The sequence below is a fragment of the Sus scrofa genome, chromosome X (genome assembly GCF_000003025.6).
Source record: "Sus scrofa isolate TJ Tabasco breed Duroc chromosome X, Sscrofa11.1, whole genome shotgun sequence".
NCBI classification, from domain to species: Eukaryota; Metazoa; Chordata; class Mammalia; order Artiodactyla; family Suidae; genus Sus; species Sus scrofa.
Genome location: NC_010461.5, coordinates 46,421,007 through 46,444,758, shown reverse-complemented (window position 1 = coordinate 46,444,758; position 23,752 = coordinate 46,421,007). Strand labels below are relative to the sequence as shown.

At 40.1% G+C, this 23,752-nt stretch overlaps 1 protein-coding gene across 16 annotated transcripts in view; it reads left to right on the top strand.

Moving 5' to 3' along the window:
* The window catches only part of HUWE1 (HECT, UBA and WWE domain containing 1, E3 ubiquitin protein ligase), a 162,358-nt gene continuing 139,049 nt past the window's right edge, over positions 444 to 23,752 (top strand). For 10 of the 16 annotated variants that reach the window (XM_013986152.2, XM_005673652.3, XM_021080182.1 and 7 more), the window contains exons 1-3: positions 444 to 562; positions 763 to 862; positions 6,621 to 6,751. The gene's annotated coding sequence lies outside the window, so the exon portion shown is untranslated. Of the gene's footprint in view, positions 563 to 762; positions 863 to 2,865; positions 3,227 to 3,298; positions 3,410 to 4,742; positions 4,831 to 6,620; positions 6,752 to 23,752 lie in introns of those variants that run through there. The other 6 variants (XM_021080180.1, XM_013986153.2, XM_021080184.1 and 3 more) reach the window with 5 other exon arrangements.

The window sequence follows — 23,752 nt, the reverse complement described above, 5'->3', positions numbered from 1 at the left end:
AGCTCTTTGCCAATTGCACTGTCACCCCAAAAAATACCAAGAAGAAAAAGAGAGACTTCTTACTGAGGGTTCAGTACGTGCCTGAAGTAAGCGTTGTAAGGGTTTGCCCCTGTAAACTCACTGTGGTAGGCGCCCCCGACGTCTCCTGCCCTCCACACTGTGTCCCCACTCGCCCTCTTGACCCCCATTCTTCACTAGGCAGCTGGAGATTAATTTTTAAATGTAAATCAAATCAAATCATATCACCCTTCAGCGGTTTCCACCATGCCTCGAATCAAATCCCAATTCCTTAGCGACACTACTATCCTCTTTGGCTGCGTTTACTGAGCCTGGAGTAGCTCAGGCGCGGTCCCCTGCAGGGAACCCGGCTTCACCGCGGAGGGAGCGCCCTCCCAAGTGGCAGAGGCGGGGCTACTCGAGCGGGGGGCGGAGCCTCAGGCCGAGTGTGAGGAGAGCCAGCGGGGGGAGGTTTTCGGCGGAGGGCGAGCGAGGGGAGCAGGTCTAAAGCAGGGCCGCGGACTCGGCACGCTCCTGCGGGCCCCGCGGAGCTACTGCCGCCGAGGTGAGCGTCTTCCTCCGGGCTGAGGGGCGGGCTCTGTTCGCGCGGCCGTCCTCGGCTCCTCGCAGGGGGTTGTTCCCACGGGACCCTGCGCGGAGACGCGGAGGTGGCGGCCTTGGGGAGCCTGCGGGAGAGGCTGGTGAAGGGGCCCGGCGGCCTGCCTCAGCCCTCCCTCAAACCCCGCCTTCTCTCCCCTCCCCCAGGCCTCGGCCGGCGCCAGTGGAAGGCTCGCCGCATCTTCGGGGGCAGCCCGGGCAGCGGCTGGCAGCGCGGCGAGAGAGCGGCGGACAGTGGGGATGCGAGGTACCGGCATTAGTCTTGGCCAAGTGGCCCTAGAGAGGGAGTAAAGGCCGGGCCTTCTGCGTTTCTCTCAGGGGTTAAAGGAAGGCGGCCTCAGAGAAGGGGGAAGGTGAGGGGCTGGCAAGCAGGCTTCGCGGGTAACTACTAGGCGTCGTATATGTATGTTTTGGTATATAAATGGTACTACACACACACGCACACATTCATTTCGGCTAACAGCTTTTTAAAAACTTAATACGTCTTGTAGATTTTCCTATATCAGGGAATCTAAATTTATCTCATTTATAAACAGCTGCATTGTATGATTGTACTACAGTTTATTTAATCATTTCCCCATTGATGTACATTGGCTTGTTTCCCTTTTGGGGGAGGGAGGGGGCTATTACAAGCAATGCTATAATAAATGGGATTGTATATATACATATATATGTATATATATCTATATATCATGCACATGTGTATTTCTGTGGGAGAAATTCTTAGAAGAGTAATCGCTGGGTCAAAGTGTATATGCACTTTGAATTTTGATAGATTTGTCCAAATTGCCTTCCCCAAAGGCTATACTAATTACACTCTTCAATGTTGTGCGAGCGTGCCCATTTTTCCACAGTTGTGCCAACACGAATTATCAATTTTTGTAATTTTGTCTAAAGGGCAAAAATGGTATGTCATTGTTTTCATTTGCATTTACCTGATTACTAGCGAAGTTGAAATTATTTTTTATTTGTCCGATTGCAAAAGTAAACAGGCAAATATCAATAGTCTTCCTATCTATAAGCAATAAGCATTTTGGAAATTTAATACCAAAAAAAAAACCCTATTCTCAATAGCAAGAAAAACGAATAAAAATACCTAGAAGTAAACCCACAAAACTTTATTGAGGAATATAATGAAAGAACGTTTGCATACATGGTGAAGGAATACCATGCTTCTGGATAAGAAGGCTTAATTTTGTAGTGGTGTCCATTTTTCCTATGTTGATTTACACAATTCATGCAATTTCAATAAATATACCAAGTGTTTGGAACTTAATATGATTCTAAAGTTCATCCAGAAAAAAGATGGCAAAGAATAAACGAGAAAATATTTTAAAGATAAGTAAAGATGGGGGTATTTGTACTACCAGCTATTAAAGTGTACTCTAAAGGAACAATATATAAATTAGAATAGACAGAACAATGCATTAGAATAGGAAAGCCCACAAATCGAGCCAGATTGGAATCCTGGATTTATTGGAGAAATATTGTTGGCTAGAGGTGGAAAAACTGCCATATTAAAAGCTTCAAGCACGCATTCCCCCCCCCCCCTTGGAAGCTTGAATTTTCCTTTGAGGGCAGACTCCTTTGTTTGGAGAAAACCACTTTATTGAAGCTTTTGGTTGTGCCAAGGTAGAGCCTCAGGAGTTAAAATTAGTGGCTTTGGAGCTAGAACTAACGATATGAGCCTTTAGTTAGATTAAGATGGATTCAGTAGCCTGCAGTGCGGCGAGGGAAGGAGTCTGGATATTATCGGTCTTAAATTTTTTTTTTCCGATCTAATGGGCAGAAATTGTTATGTCATTGTTTTCTTTTGCATTTGCGTGTTTATTGTGAGATTTGAACGTCTTCTATGTGTTAGTCCAAGATAATATGTAATTCCTGGAGGAAGCTAACAATGGGAGATCTATTGCTCCTCTTCCAGAATGGAGTTTGGCTAATTGGTACAGCTCTGCCCGGAAGCGTGAGAATAAACAGGTTGACTTTTTAAATTTTCCTCAAGCACTAGGCTCTAGACACCTTAGATCGGGGGCGGAGGCAGTTTTCAGGACATGGCCGAGATTTGGCGCTGAGCTGTGTCATCGCGAGGTTTGGCAGCCAGCTCCGCAGTGGGTCGGAAACCTCGTGGTAGGCGAGATCCCTGCAGGACGCGAGTTTCCTCCCTTCCCCTGAAAACTCCCAGTCATTTTCGTGGGGGCCCCGCCTCTCTCCTTTTTAGGAGCGTGCCCCAGGTCTCGCGAGATCTCATGTTTCCTACAGGCGAGGCGAGGGCGGCATCCTGCGGTGAATTCGAAGGTCTCGCGGAGACCAAAACGTATTATCGCGATAGTTCTCATGGCGCATGCGAGAGCTCCCGGCGGCAGATTGGCTCCGCCCCTCGATGCTTCGTGAGGTTGTGCGTCATTTGCTTTTTGCTTCGCGTGGGGTGAGAGCGGAGCCGTAGCGACTTCAAGCTTTGGTGGGAGGAGGGGTCTGGGAAGGGCTGGGCTCAGGCTGTTCCCGTCGGGTAGAAGCTCTCGCGGGATCGCGCGGAGGCGGCCGCGGCTGGGCTACAGACTGCAGTAACCGCGGAGGCGGCCGCGGCGTCTTCGGCTCGTGCTGTTCCTACCCGGTGAGTTCTCGCGGGAGCGGGGTTACGTACTCGTGGGATCCGTTGGCGGTAGCGGAGGTAGCTCGGGGGTGTGGGGGGGCAGTGACTAGGGTCGGTCCGCCTGCTGTTAAGATGGCGGCGGAAGCTGATGTCTGTCCGGCCAGTACCCGGGACTGAGGTGTTGGCGTTTGTGACGCCTCTCAGGTACCCGACGTTAAGGAGGTGACGATTGGCGAAAAGCAGAGGTGCCAATAAGCCTAACCTGAGGCGAAGACCACCTCGCCTCTAGTCGGTTGAGGCGACACCATTTCCCGGGCCTCAGCCGCGTGTGGGCCCGCCTTTACCCCACCAATCGGTCAACGCCTCCGTTGTCGCCGCCGCAGTGGGCGGGTTGGGAAGGGAGGGGGGGCGGGAGTCCTAGAGTTCGTTGGGGAGTGGGGTTGGGGGTTAGATTGGGCAGTGGGGGAGAAGGGACCAACCTACGACGACTGGTTCCCTCCCCTTTGCCTTTTTGCGGGCCCGTTTCGGTTCTCTGCTCCTTCAGGGCCTAAATGATTCCTCTAGCTTTTCTTGAGTTGGGGTGGGCTCTACTTCCCCGACTCCCAGGGTCTTCGAACTAAGGTATAGGGAGGGGGTCACGCTTTGGTGCCTTTGACGTATTTCTCCCCCTTCTCCCCTAATTCCATCGTCCCATTGAATCTTTCTCATCTACATGGATATTTGAGGCTTATATTTAAGAGGGAGAGTCAGAGCTTTTCCCTGTCACCCTGTACTGCTAAGGAAGAGCTTAGCCCAAGTCCCCTAACCCGTTCTGTTCCCCTCTTCCATTGGTCCCCTTGACACAGGCGTTGACTAGAGACCCTTTGCCGTTCCCTGCCTTTATTCCACCTTCGTGGATGGAGTCATAGCAGCCTTCACGCTTGTATGACCCTGATCCGGAGCACAGGACACTGATTTTCTCCAACTCTGCTGCTCAACCACTCTTAGGTGGCACAATGAATGGATTGGTGGTTGTATGATTGCAGTCTTCATGACCTCTTCGTTTTCAGGGCCGTTAGCCTTCCCTTCCTCATAACACCCAATCCCCCTGAAAAGGGGGAAAAAAAGAACTTTAAAAAAAGGCTGTGGAGGGTATCCCTCCAGTAAACCAACTTTTTGCTTTTCTTTCTCCGCCACACTCCCCCTTAGAAGCTTGAGAGCCATCTCGCTCGCTCGCGCTCTCTCTCGCTCTCTCTCTCTCTTTTTTTTTTTTTTTTTTTTTTTTTTTTTGCTGTTAGCCATCTCTTACATGTTTCTCATTTCTTAGTACTCTGTTCCCTGCGGGCCTCCCCCCCCATGCTCTTATTCTGGGAGCTGACTCCCCTAGAGAGAAAATAGCCTCCCGTTAGGCTCCACTGCATTTATCCCTCTCCATGTGCTAGAAAATAAAATAGCTTTGCTAGATTATTCTTGCCCCTCAATCATTACCCTGTTCTGCTCTCCCCCCATTCCACAATTACTATAGCAATTAATTCCCTATCATTTGTTTCCTTTTTAGATTACATATTCAACATTGTTTTCTCTTAGCCCCAGTGTTGCGTAGCTTGAGGAGACACCAGCATTACTCACTCAAGGGAGGCAGCCTGGTATGGTAGATATACTGTATGCTTTGGGTTCACATCACACCTTCTGACCTTGGGAAAATTACTTTACGTATTCTGTTTGCATCTTTATTATGGGATAGTAGTTGCTAGAATTAAACAATCTATGAAGTGTTTGCCTTATGATAGACATACAATAAACTGGTTACTTCTTCTTGGTTTTAGGATACGTTGGCAGATGCATCTGTGTCATATGGTAGTTTTATGACCTGGGAAAGAAGAGATTTATGTTCTTTTAACTGGGCCAGCCATCATTTTTAGTTTATTTCTGGGCCAGTCATCATTTTTTTATATTTTCCCCCCTCATAAGCCAAACTTTTTATCTCCAATATTTTACTATGTTTGAAGGTGTTTCCCACCTGTATTAACCTTCTAGTCTAGGAATTTTAATGGAAAATCACCATCCTGGAATGACCACTGGCCATAATGTTTCTGTCAAGAACCACACCCAGATGTTCTGCCTTTTGGAAGGGGTGTTTCATCCCTTGCCTCCTCCCTCCTTTGCTCCTTCAAAGGCAGTCAATGTGTCTTGTCACTCACCTTTTATAAAAGTAATGAAATTTGGTGCCATGCTTTTCACAGTAAGAAAGGGAACTTCTGCTAGCTAGTTCCTAAGTGTTCATACCTCTTTTCCCCTACCTCCTTTCTTTGGTCCCTGAGATCAGTGTGGGGATATGTTATTTGGTCTTACCTGAGCAGGATAATTCCTATCTAAGAGGTTTGGGGTTTTAGAAAGGTTGTTTGGGATACCGAGCTTTTCCAAAGTGAATTACTGACCCTCCTTTAGTACAGTACTGCCTGTTGTGTTTTTACCATTTTGTGTTTTCCAACATTCTTACTAAGTAGAAGTATTCAATTTGGATGTAGTTTTCCACTGTTCATATTTTAATTAGACCCACTATTAAAGTGAATGCTTTTTTTCTAATTACCTTGGGTGGATGATGGGGTTTGAAAAAGGAATATGGTGAAAAGTTTATGTAGGATTAAAATTTTATCATGGGTAACCATCATAATTAACTATATGCAGACATTGGTTTTGTGCTTTATTTAGGGTTTGCTTTATTTAGTTTGAGGTGCTTTGGAGGTAATAGGATTTTCCCCTTTTTTTTCATTGGAGGGCAAGAGATCACTTTCTGTTTGAGATTTTGCCTTGGTGTTCACAATGGGTCAAGCAGTGATCAGAAATTAAATCTCTATTTGAGTTTTGTATTCAAAACTAGAATTAAATCTGGGAATGATAATCTAGGTGTGACCTAAAAGGTTTAATTTATTCTCGGTTGGTCTCTGAGAAGAGAGGAAGGAGTAGCAATACTAGTTAAAAACTTCGTCTAAGGTTCAGTGGCGAAGTTCAGTCTGTTTCCAGGGTATTTGTCATTTGTCCCCCAGTATGGCCAAAAAGCATATGTAGGTGAAAAATGATTTATGTGTGTACTTTTTTTCACAAAAAAATTAAAAATTTAACATTGTCTTATTGTCAGTTCACAGAAAGGATATAACATTGTCTATTAAATAATCACTATTCCCTATAATTTTATTTCACTTGAGAGCAGAATTGAGTTTTTTGGGGATGTTGTCGCAAGGTCAGATTAAAATTGCTTTAGCCTTGGTTCTGAATTCTTGTTACTGCTCAAAGCAGTTCCTAAAAATGCAAATTGATATGTGAGGGCTATTGCTTAAGAAATAACTGTGATTATGTTTAGCATTGATATAATGGTTAGCTCGCTCACACCCTAATAAATGTGTTGTGTATCTCTCCCCCTCCTTTTTTCTTGTAGGTCCTCCAGTAGTCTGACCTGAGCACTCCAGAGGAACCAGCAGACCAACTTGGTGTCAGGAAGGTTCAGGAAGCTGTCGGAGCAGTGTTGGGATTTCCCACCAGGATGAGTATGATTGGCTGTGATTTTAGGTTAGTTTTTGTGGATCTTTTTGGGTAGTATTTGTATTTTACTTCCTGGAATGGAGATGGTGGGGGGGGGTGTATTTCTGTTCTGTAATTGAGCTACTTTGGTTTTTTCCATTATCTGAATCTGATGTGGTACTGACTGTTTCTTGTGTTTAAATGCAGCTCATTACTAAATTAAAATTTAAATGAGTTCTCTCTGTTACATGATTTTTAAAATCACCTTAAGTATCATTCAGAAAATAAAATTGCAAGATATTATGTCTAATTCTTTTTGGAATTTTGAAACATATAAAAATTGGATAATATAAGGATCCCCTGTGTACCCATCATTGGCTGTAACAGTTACCAACTTGCAGCCTTTACTTTTTACCTGTACTCTACTCCAACCCCTCACTCCCTACCCCTTATATTATTTTGACATAAACCCCTGCTGGCATTTTCTTTCTATTTGCAAAATACTTGTATATATACTTTTAAATATCACTTCAGAACCATTGCCACAACTCAAAAAATTAACTGACTTTTTAAAATAGCAAATATTTTAAATTTTGTTTGTTCAAATTTTAGTTTGAATCAGGATCCAGAGAAAATCCATTTATCACAAAGGAGGATTGATACCTCTTAAATCTGTTTTAATCTGTAGGTTCCTTCCCTTTTTCTTCTGATTTATTTGTTGAAGAAATTGCCCTAAAGAGTTTCCCCCACATTTGGTGATTACATTCTCAAAGTGGTATCTAACCCATTCTTGCTAAGTTAAAGACCTTGGAGGACCCCATTATAATGGAACAATGGCAATAATCTCCTCTATCCCAGTTGGAGTTGATACTGCTGGCTTAAGCACTATCCCAAAATAACTAGTCATGGGTTCCTTTTTCTGTGGCAGAGTCTGATTTAATTGATACCTGACTTCAGTCCCATGTCTTGGCCCTGCTTACGGCTCTACATGAAAAGTAGGCCTCCTTGTGGAAGAAGCTAATGTTTCCTAGATAATGACCTGATTGTGCCTTTGGGGTTTTTCACCATGGTTTCAATTTCCTTAGGTGGTTTAGTTATTTTTATACTATCTTATAAAGTTGCTTTTTATTCTTTTGATGTTGGTATCTCAGCTGCTCTGATCCATAACTTCTAAGCTATTAAGACTTAGTGATGAGTTCCTTTGGCTGTAATATAGTTTTTGAAATGGCAATACTAAACAATTTTTGAGAGCTTCCACTTATATCCTGATTTTCCTGCTACCTGTTAAACACAAATACAGTTTTTCTGTTGTTATTTTTTCATTTTATTTCTTCTGAAAATGCTGTTCCCCAGCATAGAGTCCTTTAAGCTGTTCATTTATTTCCTTGTTCAGCATTGGATCCACTGTTAATGTCCCTTCCATGGTCGAAATTGTGAATGGAAGTTAGACATATATGCTCCAGCCAGCCTTTGACTTAAGCACAAGTGGGCAGAGCAGGGCCACTTGTGCCTACCTTTAAAATGAGTGTAATTCCAAGTTGAAGGGCCAGAGAGGATTAGAGGTCATGAATTAAAGTTTCTGAGGTATTTAGATGAAATATGATTGTGAATTACCGCTGCAGTGAATCATGATGAGTTCAGGCTTTTCAGTTCTTTGTTCATTAAGGGAGAAATTAGATCCTTAGTTGTAAATTTACTAAGTATAAAAGAAGTGAAATCCATTCATTAGTTCAACAACAAAAAAAATGTGTGCCCATTATGTAAAGTGATTAGATATTTACCTTTATCCTGAATTTTCTCTGCTTTGGAAGTTTGAACAAAATTCCTTTAAACCTTCTAATCCTGAGTTTGTGAAACTAGGGTAATTGTAGATTTTGGGGACAGACCATTGCACACAGTAGGCATTTCAGTATTTGAATTGTTTCCAGAGTTACAAGTTTACAATGGAAATTCTGTTGCCTTTTTCCCCTTTTGTTTTGTGTTTTCAACCATGGATTCAAAGTATTACTGAAATGCCAAAATCGGTTGCTTTGAAAGTATTTGCCCTTCGCATTCCATGTTAACCTCTCTTGCAGTTTGACTTAAGTTGTGAAAATGTGATGTGTAGCTGTAACCATATTTGGCTGCTTTACAATGATTTCATTATCTGTAAGGTTGATAGTCACAAGCAGTTGGGTGTTTTGCTGTATTGTTCTCTGACTCGTTTCTTCAATGATGGGTTACCAGATGTTTATATGTTAATGTCAGGGATAACTCAGCTCACAAGATTCTTTGGAAGCGCTCTCATTTGATGTGTCATAGGGGCCGAGTTGCTGAAACTCGATGTACTTGTTGACCAGCTTGGTTATAGAAACACTTTCAGATAGTGAAGGAGTGTTTTTCTATGAGTAAACAAGTGTAGGTTTTGTTCAGGCTGTTAAAACCTGAGCATTTTCAACTTTTAATTCCCTTAAAAAGTTTTAATCATTTGGCTTTAAAAATTACAGTGGTGACATGGATTGGTTCCAGAATGTGATTTTACGGCAAATTGGGATTTCTTTTAGCTTCTTATGAATGTATCTTTAAATGGAGTTTAGTATTGTAGATTGATTCAGTTTGGATTGCTGATTGGACTAGGTGAATGTGAAAATTTTTTCAACTCTAAAATTCTGATTGTATGATCTTAGATGTTGAAAGAAAACAGTTTTTCCTTTTCGGTAATCTTTAAGTAGTGACTAAAAGAGACCAGGAGTAGGGAGATGCAAATTGTTCTGGAATGAGTTTTTAGTATAATCATTTAGATTTTAAAGATTGGTAAGTGTGAACATACTGCCATGAATTTATGTACCATCTTTAGCATAACACAGATTTTGAGTCTTTATAATTAGGTTCCAGAGATAATTGGTCTGAAAATACTCGGTATATTGTATTTGGTGGCTCCTTATATTTCGGAACACATTTGGGAGATTGCTTTAATGATTACATTATTTGCTGCAATTATTTGCTTATTTGCCTGTCTTTATATAGTGAGTCGTATTTCTCCTCATCTTTGCTTTTTTTTAAAACTTACTAGTGTAATTCTTTATTTACTGCATTCTGCTGATTGAGTTCGTGTAGATGGACAGATCTTTCAGCACAGTGATTAAGAGCCCAGGCTCCCTGGGTTCAAGTTCTGACTCCATTTCTTTCCAGCTGTGTCATCTTGTGCAAATTATTTCACCTCTGTGTCACAGTTTTTAATCTGTAAAATAGTAATAATAGTGTTACCTACCTCATAGGGTTTTGGAGATGTGTAGCTGAGTTAATGCATGTAAAGTTCTTAGAACAATGGTTCTGAAACTTCAGGGAACATCAGAATCACCTACAAGGCTTGCTAAAACACAGGTTGCTGGGCTCCACCCCCAGAGTATCTGATTCTATAGGTCTGGGAAGGGCCCTGAGATAATGCATTTCCAACAAGTTCCAAAGGAGATTCGGTCGGGGAACCAGTGGAATAGAACAGTGCTTAGCACAAAGTGTTAACTTTTTATTCAGGACTATTTCCCAGTCCCTGAGTAAAACGCTTGACTCTCCAGTGCTGATTAGTACCACCTTCAGCCAGAAGCAGTTTTGAAGCCTTTTGTTACAGTGGTTCTCAAAAAATGTGGTTCCCAGAATCAGCAGAGGCACCATCAGCTGGAAACTTGTCAGAAATGCACATTTTTCAGACTCCACCCCAGTTTTATTTTAAATGTGTGTCTTGGCTTAATTGTGGGGTGTCTTAGACTTTTATTATCACTTTTATTGAGGTATAATTCACATAGAGTTAACCCATTTAAAGTGTACAGAAGTTTTGGAGTTCCCATCATGGCTCAGTGGAAACAAATCTGACTAGTATCCATAAGGATGCAGGTTTGTTCCCTGGCCTCGCTCAGTTGGGTTAAGGATCCGGCATTGCAGTAAGCTATGGTTGTGTAGGTTGCAGCTGTGGCTTGGAACCCGAGTAGCTGTGGCTATGGTGTAAGCCAGCAGCTGCAGCCCTGATTCGACTCCTAGACTGGGAACCTCCATATGCCATGGGTGCAGCCCTAAAAAGACCAAAAAAAAAAAAAAGGTGTACAGCGGTTTTTATTTAGTATGCTCATGGTTGTATGACCATTAATTACTACGTCAGTTTTAGAACATTTCAACACCTTAAAGGATAGAAACCCAATGTTTGTTAGTCTGACCCCTTCTCCTTTCTCCCACCTACCCTAGTGCCTGGCAACCGCTAATCTACTTTATGTCTATAGATTTGTCTATTCTGCATTTCATACAAATGGAGTCTTACCATATATTAGTGGCTTTAATGTGATTAAAATATTTTCCTTTTATTATTAAAAAAATACAGATATGAAAATCACTCCCCCCAACAAATTTATAGATTAATTATTTTAAAGCACTTGTATTACCACTACCCAAGTCAAGAACTAGAATTTTGCTTGTCACCCTAGAAGTCCCTCCATGTGCCCATCCCTATGATAGCATTCTCCCTCCCTCTGGATAGTAACTACTATTCTGACTTTATTGTAGTCACTTCTTTGCATTGTTAGGGTTTTATCATTACAAGTGTGCATCCCTGGACAGTGTAGTTTACTTTGTCCATTTTTTAAAATTCGGTTTGTCTTTAAGTATCTGTAGCTTACCTTTCTTCCTTTTCTTCATACTTTGTCTATTGAAGAACTCAGGCTGTTTGATCTCTAGAGTTTCCCACGGTCTGAATTTTACTGATTGCATACTCATTCAGTACAGTTCAACGTGTTCTTCTGTCCTCAGTATTTCTTGAAAATTGATATCCAGAAGCTTTATAAATTCAGGTTCATTCTCTTCTGCAAAGTTATTGGTGGTGTGCTCATGTGTTCATTCTCATTTGTTAGGTTGGAGTGGTGTCTTGGATTTTTTAATTTTTATTTTTTTGATGTTAACAACCACTGCTGCCCAAAGCTTAGATACATTATTAATTCATTGGGAGTTGCAAAATAGTGTTCTAACGCTATCATTTTTTCCTATATCAGCTGGAATAATTTCATAAGTGATAGAGTTTATATAAGAAAGGAGGAATAAATGCTCTTTTAAAATTTTTTTTCTGGCAACTTAACTAGTTCTGTCCCTTTGGACAAGTTAACTTAATAACCTATTAATTGCCTTATTTGTGGGGTTATTGAGAAAAAATAAGGTGTTAGTATACTGTAGATAGTCATTAGATGGTAATTTCTTTCACATACTATTTCACTCAATCTCTCTAGCACCTCAAAGATGGGAAGTAACTGATGATGGGAAGTAACCAGTTAGCAAAGCCTGTCTGGACCCTTCAGGTCTGTGGTTAGGGAGGAATGGTATTTGTTCTCTGATCATTTAGGGGCTAAGGCTCTGGCCAGAGACAACTGAATGTTTCACCAGAGTAGCTTTTCACTTTGCCAAGCCTTGGGAGTCACAAGCATACCCTCTGAAGGCTCTTAACCCAGTTCTGTGGTGATGTGCAATACATTGATTGCCTTGATCTCCCACCCTCCAGCTACATGGCCCCCTATTGTTTTAGTTTGTTCAGTTCAAGGTTCTGCTGAAGCTTAGTAACATGAGTCTTCCTAATGGTAATAGTATCATAACTATTAACATACTTGAGTAGTACTTTTAACATATCTTATATAAAATATAGCATATGACACATAGTAAGTGCTCAATAAATTGGAAACCAGTTTTGTTGTTGTTATGGTTAATATTATATCTTTTTTTTCCCCTCTCACATTGTCTCTTCAGTAAGCATTCACTGAGGGCTTCTAAGTGCAAGGAGCTTAAAGACATAAAATAAATGAGATCTAGTCTCTGCCCTTGAGAAACTCACAGTCCAATTTAGAACTGTATGTGAGATCATGCTTAAAGTTCCTTTTTCTTTGTGTTATCATTTCTTCTTGTGCTTTGTCTGTACGTGATATAACCCGTCTATTGTTTCTCAAAGCCTTCCTTACCTCTGTATCCCTTCCCAGCCTTTGAGACTGCTGAGTGTGAGAAAGCATGCAGTTGTCTTCTATGAATACAGGGTAATATCAAGAAAAACTTTTGGGCCAAGATTGGATTTCAGAGTGGCACATGCGGTTGACACCGCCATATCAGTTAGTTTATGGTCTTTAGATGGACCTACACACACCTGGTCTCCAGTTTCTGTCCTGTTGCTTTAACTGTCTTCCTTTCGCCTTCTTCCTCCCCTTCCCTCCCCTCTACCACCCCCAGGATATTTGCTACATAAAGATAGAGGCTCCTGTACACAGTTAGTGATCTCTCAAATATGTAAAAAGACAGCTATACTTGATATAAAGTAGGATTTGACTGGGCCTGGGGTTTATTGCTAAATTTTCATTCCTATCTATAAAATCATAATCAAAAAGTCTGCTTCATAGGTTGCTGTGAGCACTAAAGTGAGATGTATTGAAAATGTTTAAATTATAGAGTACCGTATAAAGATAAGGCAATTATAATTTACATAAAATAGATACTTAAAAGCTGTGTTAACTTGGGGCAAATTGCATCATCATTGAGCCAGTTTCCTCATCCTTTACATGAGAATGATGATATTCATTCAACAAATATTTGAGAATATACTCAGTAGTGCAGATACTGGGAACACACAGTTGAGAAACCGGAGAATGGAGGGCAGCGTGGTCTACTAGAGGAGGGAGACTTGTAAATCATAATCAAGGGAATCAGCACAATAACATGAGTGAACAAGATGTGCTATAGCAGTTTATAGGAGGGTGTCAGAGAATGTCGCACAGAATTTTGTTAGGGTTAACAAGATACAAAGTATGCCATCAACTCAAAAATACTATACAAATGAAGTTACTTAAATTAAATGTATCCCAGAAGAATCAATAGTTTCTTTGAACTGTTATTTCATTTTCTCATAAGACTTGTACTTTAGATGTGTTTTATTTCTTTGAGCTAGGATTTGTTGTTGTTGTTTTGGTCATACGTGTGGCATGTGGAAGTTCCTGGGCCAGCGGCTGAACCCATGCCACAACGGTGGCCTAGGCTGCTGCAGTGACAGTGCTGGGTCCTTAACCCACTGTGCCACAAGGGAACTCCCTCTTCAAGCTAGATTTTATGAGTCTTTAAGAGTGTTTTCAATTCCTATAGTAGAGTACCCTGGAAGTAATATTTTGGTCCAAGAGGATTTTTTTTTAACTCACTTTATCCCCATTTTCTAATTTCTAGTTAACTAAATTTAGGGAAAAAACTAGAAAATGTTCCTGTTTTGGGAAAAGATTCCTGCTCCCACAATGATACTCAGTTACCATTAGCATTTTGGTTGGTTGGTTCCCATCTTAATGATAAGAGTAAAATTTAAAAAATAAATCCAGTAGAAAATTAGGAGCAGACTTTTCCCAGAATAGGAACTAAAAATTCCCAGGGAGTTCCTGTTGTGGCTCATTGGTAACTGGTATCCATGAGGACACAGGTACAATCCCTTGCCCCACTCAGTGGGTTAAGGATCTGGCGTTGCCGTGAGCAGCGGTGTAGGTCACAGGCACAGCTCAGGTCTGGTATGGCTGTGGCGTAGGCCGGCAGCCACAGCTCCCAATTGAATCCCTAGCCTGGGAACTTCCATATGCTGCAGGTATGGCCCTAAAAAACAAATAAAAGTAATAGAAAAAAATTTTAAATAAAAGTAAAAATTTCCAGTAACAAGAAAAGATACTCAAACTGAATATCAGAAATGCAAATTAAAATGAGATCTTTTAAAACCATTGGATTGGCAAAAAATATTTTGGTAATATCAAGTCATGGCAAAAATACAGAATAGTCTGGTCTTGTAATACTGCTCACAAGTGGTGCAAATTAATATGGCTATTTTGGAGGTAATTTTGGCAAATCGCACTATAGTATATACTATGTGGTACTGTTCGTATATTTTTTTTAAACTAGAGTAAACCGATGAGTTTATTTGGGAGGAATGGTCAACTTTTTTATAATGTTTGCATTTCTGTTTATTAGAAATTGTAAATGTATTGAACAGTACCAAGAATAATATAGCAAAAACCTTTTCCTACCTCCTCCCTCCCCCATTTTTCTTTTTTGCTTTGTTTTATTTTGTTTTTAACGGCTGCACCCTCAGCATATGGAGGTTTTGGGCCAGGGATTGAATCTGAGTCAATGCCACAATGCCAGATCCTTTAACTCACCGTGCCAGGCCTGGAATTGAACCCGCACCTCCACAGCAACCTGAGCTGCTGCAGTCAGATTCTTAACCTACTGTACCACAGCAGGAACTCCAACTTATCATTTATAACATTTATTTTTGCCTCAAGTCCTGGGGGGGTGTAATAATACTTTAAACCAGCATTCCCCTCCTCCCTGCAATCATTACCATGAATTGCTTGAATTTTTATACTGTGAGAATGGTATAAATTACTCATGTAAGTAGAAATTCAGATACTATGTGATGTCCACACAACAGTCTGTTATTATATAAGATTAAATTTGCATACGATTTTAGAGTTGCAAAATCATTTAATAAGAATGCTTGGGGAATGGAACTTTTTAGCTATTTTTAAGTAATAAAAATTCATGATTATAGAAGTATACATAACTTATTGTTGAAAAGTACAGATAAGCACAGAAATCTCCCCAAATCCTACCATTCAGAGGCAAATACTGTTAACATGGTGGTGCACAGTATATTCTTCCAAGGCTTTACTTTATGCCTGTGTAGCATAAACATATATATTTTTTAAAAATACTATTTTTGAAAATTGATACCTTCTACATTTTTATTAGTTTTTAAACATAAAAATGCGTATATCATCAGCTATGTCCAACAATTTTTAAGAATTTACCCTATGTGATTTATATATACATTTGCATGTTTAATTTTTTTCTGAAACAAGTAAGAATAACACTTCATCCTTAAATCCTTCAGTATGCATGTCTTAAAAAGTACCTACAAAACCACATTACCATTATCACAACTAGGAAATTTGTTCTTTTTCTTAATATTATATGTAGTCCATATTCAGATTTCCTCAGTTCCCAAATTGTCTCTTTTTTTATCTATTTATCCAAACCAATATAGAAATCTTATTTTAAAATTTGGTTCTCACCTAATATATTTACCTCTGTTCCCTGTCACACTATGTACTTCTATAATGTTTTAATCACTAAATTATATTCTATTGTATGCATGAGTTACAATTTTATAGCCAATTCCCTATGTTCAAACCTTTTAAGTCCTAGTTTTTTGTGATATTAAAAAGTGTTTCCTAGGAGTTCTCTCCTGGTGTGGCACAATGGGATTGGCAGCATCTCTGCAGCGCTGAGATGCAGGTTCAGTCCCTGCCCAGGCACAGTGAGTTAAGGATCTGGTGTTGCCTCAGCTGTGGTGTAGGTTGCAACTGCATCTGATCCCTGGCCCGGGAACTCCGTATGCTGCGGGGCAGCCAAAAAGGAAAAAAACAGAGACAATGCCTCCTAATAGGCATTTGGTAATAAATAAGTGTTGAATAAAGGAAAGTAATATAGGAACATCCTAACAGAAATCTTTGTGACATACATGTGTATTCCCTTAAGAAATTTCCAGGACTGGAATTCAAAATGTAAGACTTCTGATACTTGTTGCTGAATTGCTCTTTAGAAAGACAACCTGTGTTATTCACTGTGATATCTTTAGCATAAAGTCCATGTTACTTTACAGAATGACAACACCTCAGGGTTGATATATTAGTCTAAGAGCATAAACCTGGATATATCCAGTATCATTTCTATAGATAACCTTTCTCACACCCATAACTGCTGCCATATTTGGCAGGAGTTGGCTTGACTCCTCTCCATCTTAGAGTGCCTTGCAGTCTTTTGACATAATCTGGGGCTCTAGTTCTCTGCTCCTCAAATTTCCTTAGCTACCTTGGTGAGGCCAGCCTTAAAAGGAAGTATAGTCTGGAGAGGTACAGATGTCACTTGAATACAGCCTTTTACATAGAGCATTTTAGATTTTTGCTTTTTTAAAAGCAAGGGCAAACTACCTGCATGGGTGAATTCAAATATCTACCTCTAGCAATACAAATTACCATTGGCTTTAAAAATGGTAGTCTTCTCCATGTCCAACAAAGGAGCTGAATAAAACTCTTATATTTAGTATTATCCATATCAAACTCCTTATTTTATAGGTGTACATTTAGGAGAAATGACCTGCCCAAAGTAACATGGCTGCTTGGTAGTGGTATTGGCCATTGAAATCAGGTTACTTAGTCTGGTATGTTTCTCCTATGCTATCTATATCTTTGCTGAAAGTTGAATTTATTTCTAAATGTGCCAGTAGGTGTCATCCATAGAAATGCAAGATAAGTGGCCCCCTTGTTTTATTTCCCCCCCAAGTGAGGAAAATTTAAGGGAGTATAAGGGTAAATGAGAAAGTCCAAAGAAAGCTCAGTTTCTTTTGCCCTTTTGTTTATGATTGTTACTTTTCAACTTGAGATCAGCCTGGGGCTCTTTCATGGGACAATTCGATGCTGCATGTTTTCATGCATATTTATCAAGGCTGTAAACCTATAGATGGGACTAAATTTTCTGCTTGTAAATCTTTCAACTTAAAGTGATGTTTTCTGGAGTTCCCGACGTGGCGCAGTGGTTAACGAATCCAACTAGGAACCATGAGGTTGCGGGTTCGGTCCCTGCCCTTGCTCAGTGGGTTAAGGATCCGGTGTTGCCGTGAGCTGTGGTGCAGGTTGCAGACGCGGCTCGGATCCCGCGTTGCTGTGGCTCTGGCGTAGGCTGGTGACTACAGCTCCGATTGGACCCCTAGCTTGGGAACCTCCATATGCCGTGGGAAGCGGCCCTCAAAAAGGCAAAAAGACCAAAAAAAAAAAAAAAGTGATGTTTTCTAAAGCTCATCTTTACTTCCCTTCCTTTTATGTTAGAACATACAGCAGGACTCCATTCTCTTTTGTAAATTTTATTTTTAATTTTTAAAAATTTTATTAAAGTATAATTTATTTACAATGTTGTATCAAGTTCTGCTATACAGCAAAGTGACCCAGTCATACATATAGTCTGTTCTTTTTAATGGTTGCATTGCATCCCAAGCATGGGTCTGCTATAACTTAATCATTCCCTGTTGTTGAGCCTTAGAAGTAGAATTCATTCTGGGTCAAAGGGTGGGTTTAATTACCCATTTAATTTTTTGATAGGTACTGCCAAAATAACCTCCAGTAAGGCTATATTGAATTGTCATTTCCACCACAGTGTTTGTAAATGCCCTTCTCCACCCGTTGATCCTTTTAATTTTAACCAGTCTTATGAGTAAGAAATGGCATCTCCTCCCTTTGATTAGCATTTTGAAATTACTAGTAAGATTAGACAAATGTTTATATCCTCTACAAATTGCAAAGTTCCCCTTTACTTGGTTTTCAGTTGGATTATTTGTCTGAGTTAGTTTGGGGAGTTCTTTGTATATTAGAAATATTAACCCTTTTTCCTGTTGCAGATATTTTTTATGTTTATGGTTTGGAATTTTTATGTAGTTGGTTCTTTCATTTATGGTTTCTGTGGTGCACATCTTTCATTTTTTTAAAGTTGTATTGTAGTTGATTTACAATGTTGTGCTAATTTCTGCTGTGCAACAAAAGTGATTCAGTTATACATTGGAAGATATTTTCTTTGCCAAGATTCCAAGAATATTTCCCTGAATTATCTTCTAATACTTTTAATAGTTTTTCATTTGTTTTTTGCTTTTTAGTGGTGCACCTGTGGCATATGGAAGTTCTCTGCTAGGGGTCCAATCAGAATCATAGGTGCTGGCCTCTGCCACAGCCACAGCAACACCCAATCCAAGCCATGTCAATCTGGATCCCTAACCCACTGAGCGAGGCCAGGGATTGAACCTGCATCCTCATGGATACTAGTAGGACTTGTTACTGATGAGCCACAACAGGAACTTCCAGCTTGGTTTTTTTTCTTTTGAGTTGGAGTTTGTGCCAGGTAGGAAACTGGGTTGGTTACTTTTTGCTTTTTAGCTTTTGAGAATAATTCAAGTTGTTCATGTTTAATGCTTTTAACAATTATCTTGAACTGAAGGCATAGTGTTATAGATAATGTTTTAAGGGATCTTAATTACCATATTTCAATTTTACCTACGTTGGAGGCTCACATTGTTTTAAAGTCACAAAGTCAGTTTGTGGCAAGGAACCAGAGTACCTTTGCATACCATTCCTTCATTTTTAGCAAATACCTTTCAAGTTGTAAATGTTTTAAAGCAGCAGAATGTTCACTTTGTTTGGTTTATTTAAAGAACATTGGAAAGGACTATGTGCCAGGCTGTATGTGGTGGTGTTAAATTTACTCAGCGCTAGTTCTGTCTGTATGTTGGGACATAGTCTTTTTCTAAAGTCTTTGTTTTAAAGCTTTTTTATCAATGAACTAATTTGATCCTCATAACAAACCTGTGAAGTTGGAATTCTCAGCATACTGAAAGGAGTTTGCTGCTATGCTGATAATTGTTATAAATAACTTTTTCTTTTAACCATGTAAAAGGATCTTTGTCTTTAGTCAATTAATTTAAAGTACCTCAAGATAGTTGAGATACACTTAGAATTTCTGAATCTTAAGTGGCATTGCCTAAACATTATTTAGTAGATTATTTAACCTTTGGAGAACTACAACTGACTGAGAACAAGACCTGGAGCTTCCTAGTCTTGTCTACAAAGTTGAGTTTATGTCAGTACTTAAAGCTAACAGTTTGGAGATTAATATATTCCTTATGTTCTTCTTATGCAGATAACATGTAGAAAGGCTGAGGGGGAACAGCTTTTTTGGCTCTCAGGTGTGTGGGGGTGGGGGCGTGTATGTGAGAGAGAGAGAGAGAAAAGGGATCCAGCATAAAATTGTTGGCCCTTAGATTAATCTGGAGCTAAAAGAAATAAAACAAATAATTGACTTACTCTTTGCCAGGCACAATCCTATGAGTTAGTCTCTGTTGTTTTGGGTTTTTGTTTTGTTTTGTTTTGTTTTTGGCTCTTCTAGGGCCGCATCTACGGCATATGGAGGTTCCCAGGCTAGGGGTCCAATTGGAGCTGCAGCTGCCAGCCTACGACAGAGCCACAGCAACGCCAGATCCAGCTTTTGTCTGCAAGCTTACAACACGCCGGATCCTTAACCCACTGAGCGAGACCAGGGATCGAACCCACAACCTCCTGGTTCCTAGTAGGATTCATTAACCACTGAGCCACGATGGGAACTCCCTCTGTTGTTTATTTCTAAGAGGTTACTGACTCAGAGAAAGATAGTAACATGTCTGAGATTATACAGCTAGTAAATGGAATTTAAGCCCAGCCTGTCTGACTCCCAGGCCCTTCCATTCTTCTTTTGTCGTCTACTTCATTTTTACTTTCTTCCAGTAGTATTTCTCAGTTTCTGTCTTGAAATTTAAAACAATAATCCACATATATGGAAGCAGGTAAATACATTACTGAGTTCTCTCCTCCTCTCATATAGATATATCTTTTGTCAGAATATTTTGTCATTAAAACCTTGCTTTTATTTAGAAATGTACTTAATCTAGCTTTTTAATAAAAAGATTTTGCTTTCTCTGCCTTTCTTCAGGACAGAGAACTAGAGGATTTTATCCAAGAATACAGAATTCCCCCTTCCATAGGGGAGGCTTAATTTTAGAGATGCTGTGTATTTCTTTATAAGCCTAGGAATATGAGAGAATTGGAGCCGAATAATGCAAAAGAATGGGAATTCTTTTTCTTTGGTTTCCTCTACCGTCTTTATTGTTTTTTGATAGTGGCCTGTCATGTGGCTTCAGGGGAAATACCATATGCCTCTGTTTCATAAATGAAAGTGAAAGCATTGTAGTGGCTAAGCAAAAGTGTTTTGGAGATATTTCTGTGGGGTGATAGTTCCTAATTTTTTCAGGTCACAGATCTCTTTAAGAAGCCAAAGAAGGCTATCAACTATCTTCTCAGGAAAATATATATGTGAAATTTTTCTGTAGAATTTTGGGATTTTTATAGTGATCCTTCAATATAGAACATGAAGGAATCTAGATATTTCTCCACATATCATTCATTATAAGAGGATTCCAAATTGCTGTTGTTTGTTCTTACATTTCCTAGGATATATATTTCTAGACCAAAGCACTATGCCCAAAGGTGGAAGCTGGGCTAATTGTTTCACTTTTACTAAAGGTGTACTCTGCTTTATGCAACTTTAATCTCTAATAATCCACATTTTTTAAAAAGGAAGAGGATTATGGTTGGCCTTATATAAGGATTTATCTTTATATACTGTGTTGATCTTATAATTGATTGTGTTTCTGGCTTTGCTTTGACCACTAGGAAGTTGTAATTTAACTGTTTGTTTTTGTGTACTGGCTTTTGTTGCTCTTATAATACCATTGCTTCTAATCTTCCCTTTTCTCTGATTTACACCTGGCCATCTCATACTATTACAATGCCCTGCATATAGTATATTCATAGCTATTTATTGAGTGAAAGGTACAGATTGAATGAATCTTATAGATTGGTTTTCTCAGTTGAAAATGTCTCCAAAACATGACTTGATTGGATTTTTTTAGCTTTGTTAAACATTTACTGGGTAGTCATTCATTCATTTATTAATCTACTAAGTGACAGCTCCTATGCTGGCAACAGGAATGCAAAGATAAATAGACAAAGTCCCACTCATGCATATCTCACTCCAGTGGGGAAATTGTAAAGAGAGGTGTGTTGATTAAGGGTATATGCAAGATACAGTGGGGACACGAAGGAGTGATGAGTTTTACTCTGGGGGAGGGAACAGCTGAAAGGCTTGACAAGGTAAGTGACATTTAGACTGAGCTTTAGGGGATATGCAGGGAGCACCCATTGGCAGAGAGAACAATTTGAGTCAAGGTATCAAAGGTCTTGAATGGTAGGGAAACTGTAAAAAGCTTAACATGGGTAAAGCATGTGGGAAGCCGAGAGGAATATTATGTAATGTCATGGCCCTGGTAAGAGGGACTGGGTCCTAGAGGTCTTGGATGATGGTTAGGTAAGGGTCCTAGGGGTCTTGGATGTTGGATGTAGGTAGATTCTGAGTTTGAGGGAGATTGCTCTGGCAGCAGTGTGAGGAGGGAGTGGAGGGATCTAGTAGGATAAAGTCATAATTTAAAATATTTTTAATTTATGAGATCTTCAAACACATAAAAGTTTGAAAATAGTATAATGAATCCCCATGTACCTGTTACCTGGCCTCAACAGTTGTCAACACATGGCTATACTTATTTTATTTATATCCCACTCCCTCCCTCCCTCATCATCATCATCATCATCATCATCATATTGTTATTATTATTATTATTATTATTATTTTGCTTTTTTAGGGCTGCACCTGCGGCATACGGAGGTTCCCAGGCTAGGGGACAAATCGGAGCTACAGCTGCCAGCCTACACCACAGCCACAGCAATGCCAGATCCGAGCTGCGTCTGCAACCTACACCACAGCTCACAGCAACACCAGATCCTTAACCCACTGAGCAAGGCCAGGGATCGAACTCGCAACCTCGTGGTTCCTAGTCAGATTTGTTTCCACTGAGCCACGACAGGAACTCCCCTCTCTCATTATTTTAAAGCAAATTCCTAAATGAATCACAGATTGGCAAAGCATAATTAATATCTAACAGATATTAATTGACTCTCAAGTCTGGCTATGCAGCCAAATCACCTGTGAAATCTTGAAAAAAAGAGAAGGTTCTCACCTCATATCTATTGAGTCAGATAATTTGTATGGCCAGATATTTTTCGTTTTCAAATTAAGTGTTATTTGATTTTGCACAGCCAGGGTTGCTAACTCCAGATTTAATTTTTAAATACATTTTTTGGGCGCTATGCCCACAGGATATGGTAGTTCCCAGGCCAGGGATCAAATCCGTGCCATAGCAGTAACAATGCCAGATCCTTAACCTGCTAGGCCAACAGGGAACTCCCTAAGTAAATTATTTTTAAGATATTTTTTAATTACCTCTGACTTTTGACATGTATTTTCCTGAACTCACCGAATGCTACCTGTGGCTCTTCTGGGTGACGTTCACCTGTTATTGGGAGGGTTTTGTGTGGTTAAGTTGTTGACAATTCAAGAGAGAGTGTTAGTTTAAAGGCTGATGTCTTAATTTTCTGCTAGAGCTGGACAAGACTGAAAAAATACTTCCATCTTTGAAATTGGATAAGGTGAGATGGAGAATAACCAACCAGTCATTGTTATAATTGATCTTTTGCACCAAATCCAGCCACAATTAAGGAAGGGGATGGGAGAGAAATCATTCTTTATTTTTTATGGCCAGATATGGAAGTTCCTGGGCTAGAGGTTGAATCGAAGCTGCAGCTGCTGGCTTAGGGCCACAGCCACAGCAATGCTGGATCCAAGCCGCATCTGCAACCTGCAGCTTGCAGCAATGCCAGGTTCGTAACCCACTGAGCGAGACCAGGAGTCAAGCCTCACAGACAAACCTATGTTTGGTTCTTAAGCCACTGAGCCACAACAGGAACTCTGAGAAACCATCCTTAAAGGGTAGACTAAGATTATTCCAGAGCACCAAAAATGTATAGGCAAGGAGTCTCTTCCTCTCCTCTTTAATAAGCATAACTTTCATGCAGGCATTACTGTTTTTATTTTTTTTTTCTTTGGGAATGCTAGGAAGGGCTTCTTGGCATGCTGCCATTTCCTCTCTATTGGCAAAACTGATTTACAACTTCAGTGAGGCATATTTTTTTGCCTTAATTCTTTTGTTGCCAGTGTATCTCACTCTAAGTAATTGGGAGTAATGACCAGAAGGATAATTCCTGGTTCTACAGCTCCCCAGATCTATAGGGTAGATGTGTAGGAGGCATGGTCTCAAACACCATTCTTACCTCCATAGTCAGTCAGTGTTGGAGGTTTCACATTCCTCCTCCTCCTCTGTATCTCTTCCCTTATTATGAGTATACTGCGGTAGAGAAAAGCACCAAGAGCGAGCCTAAAAACTTAGATCTGAGGTATAGTGTTTTCAGATTTCGAAGGAGAGACCCTGTCAAGGTATTTCAGTAG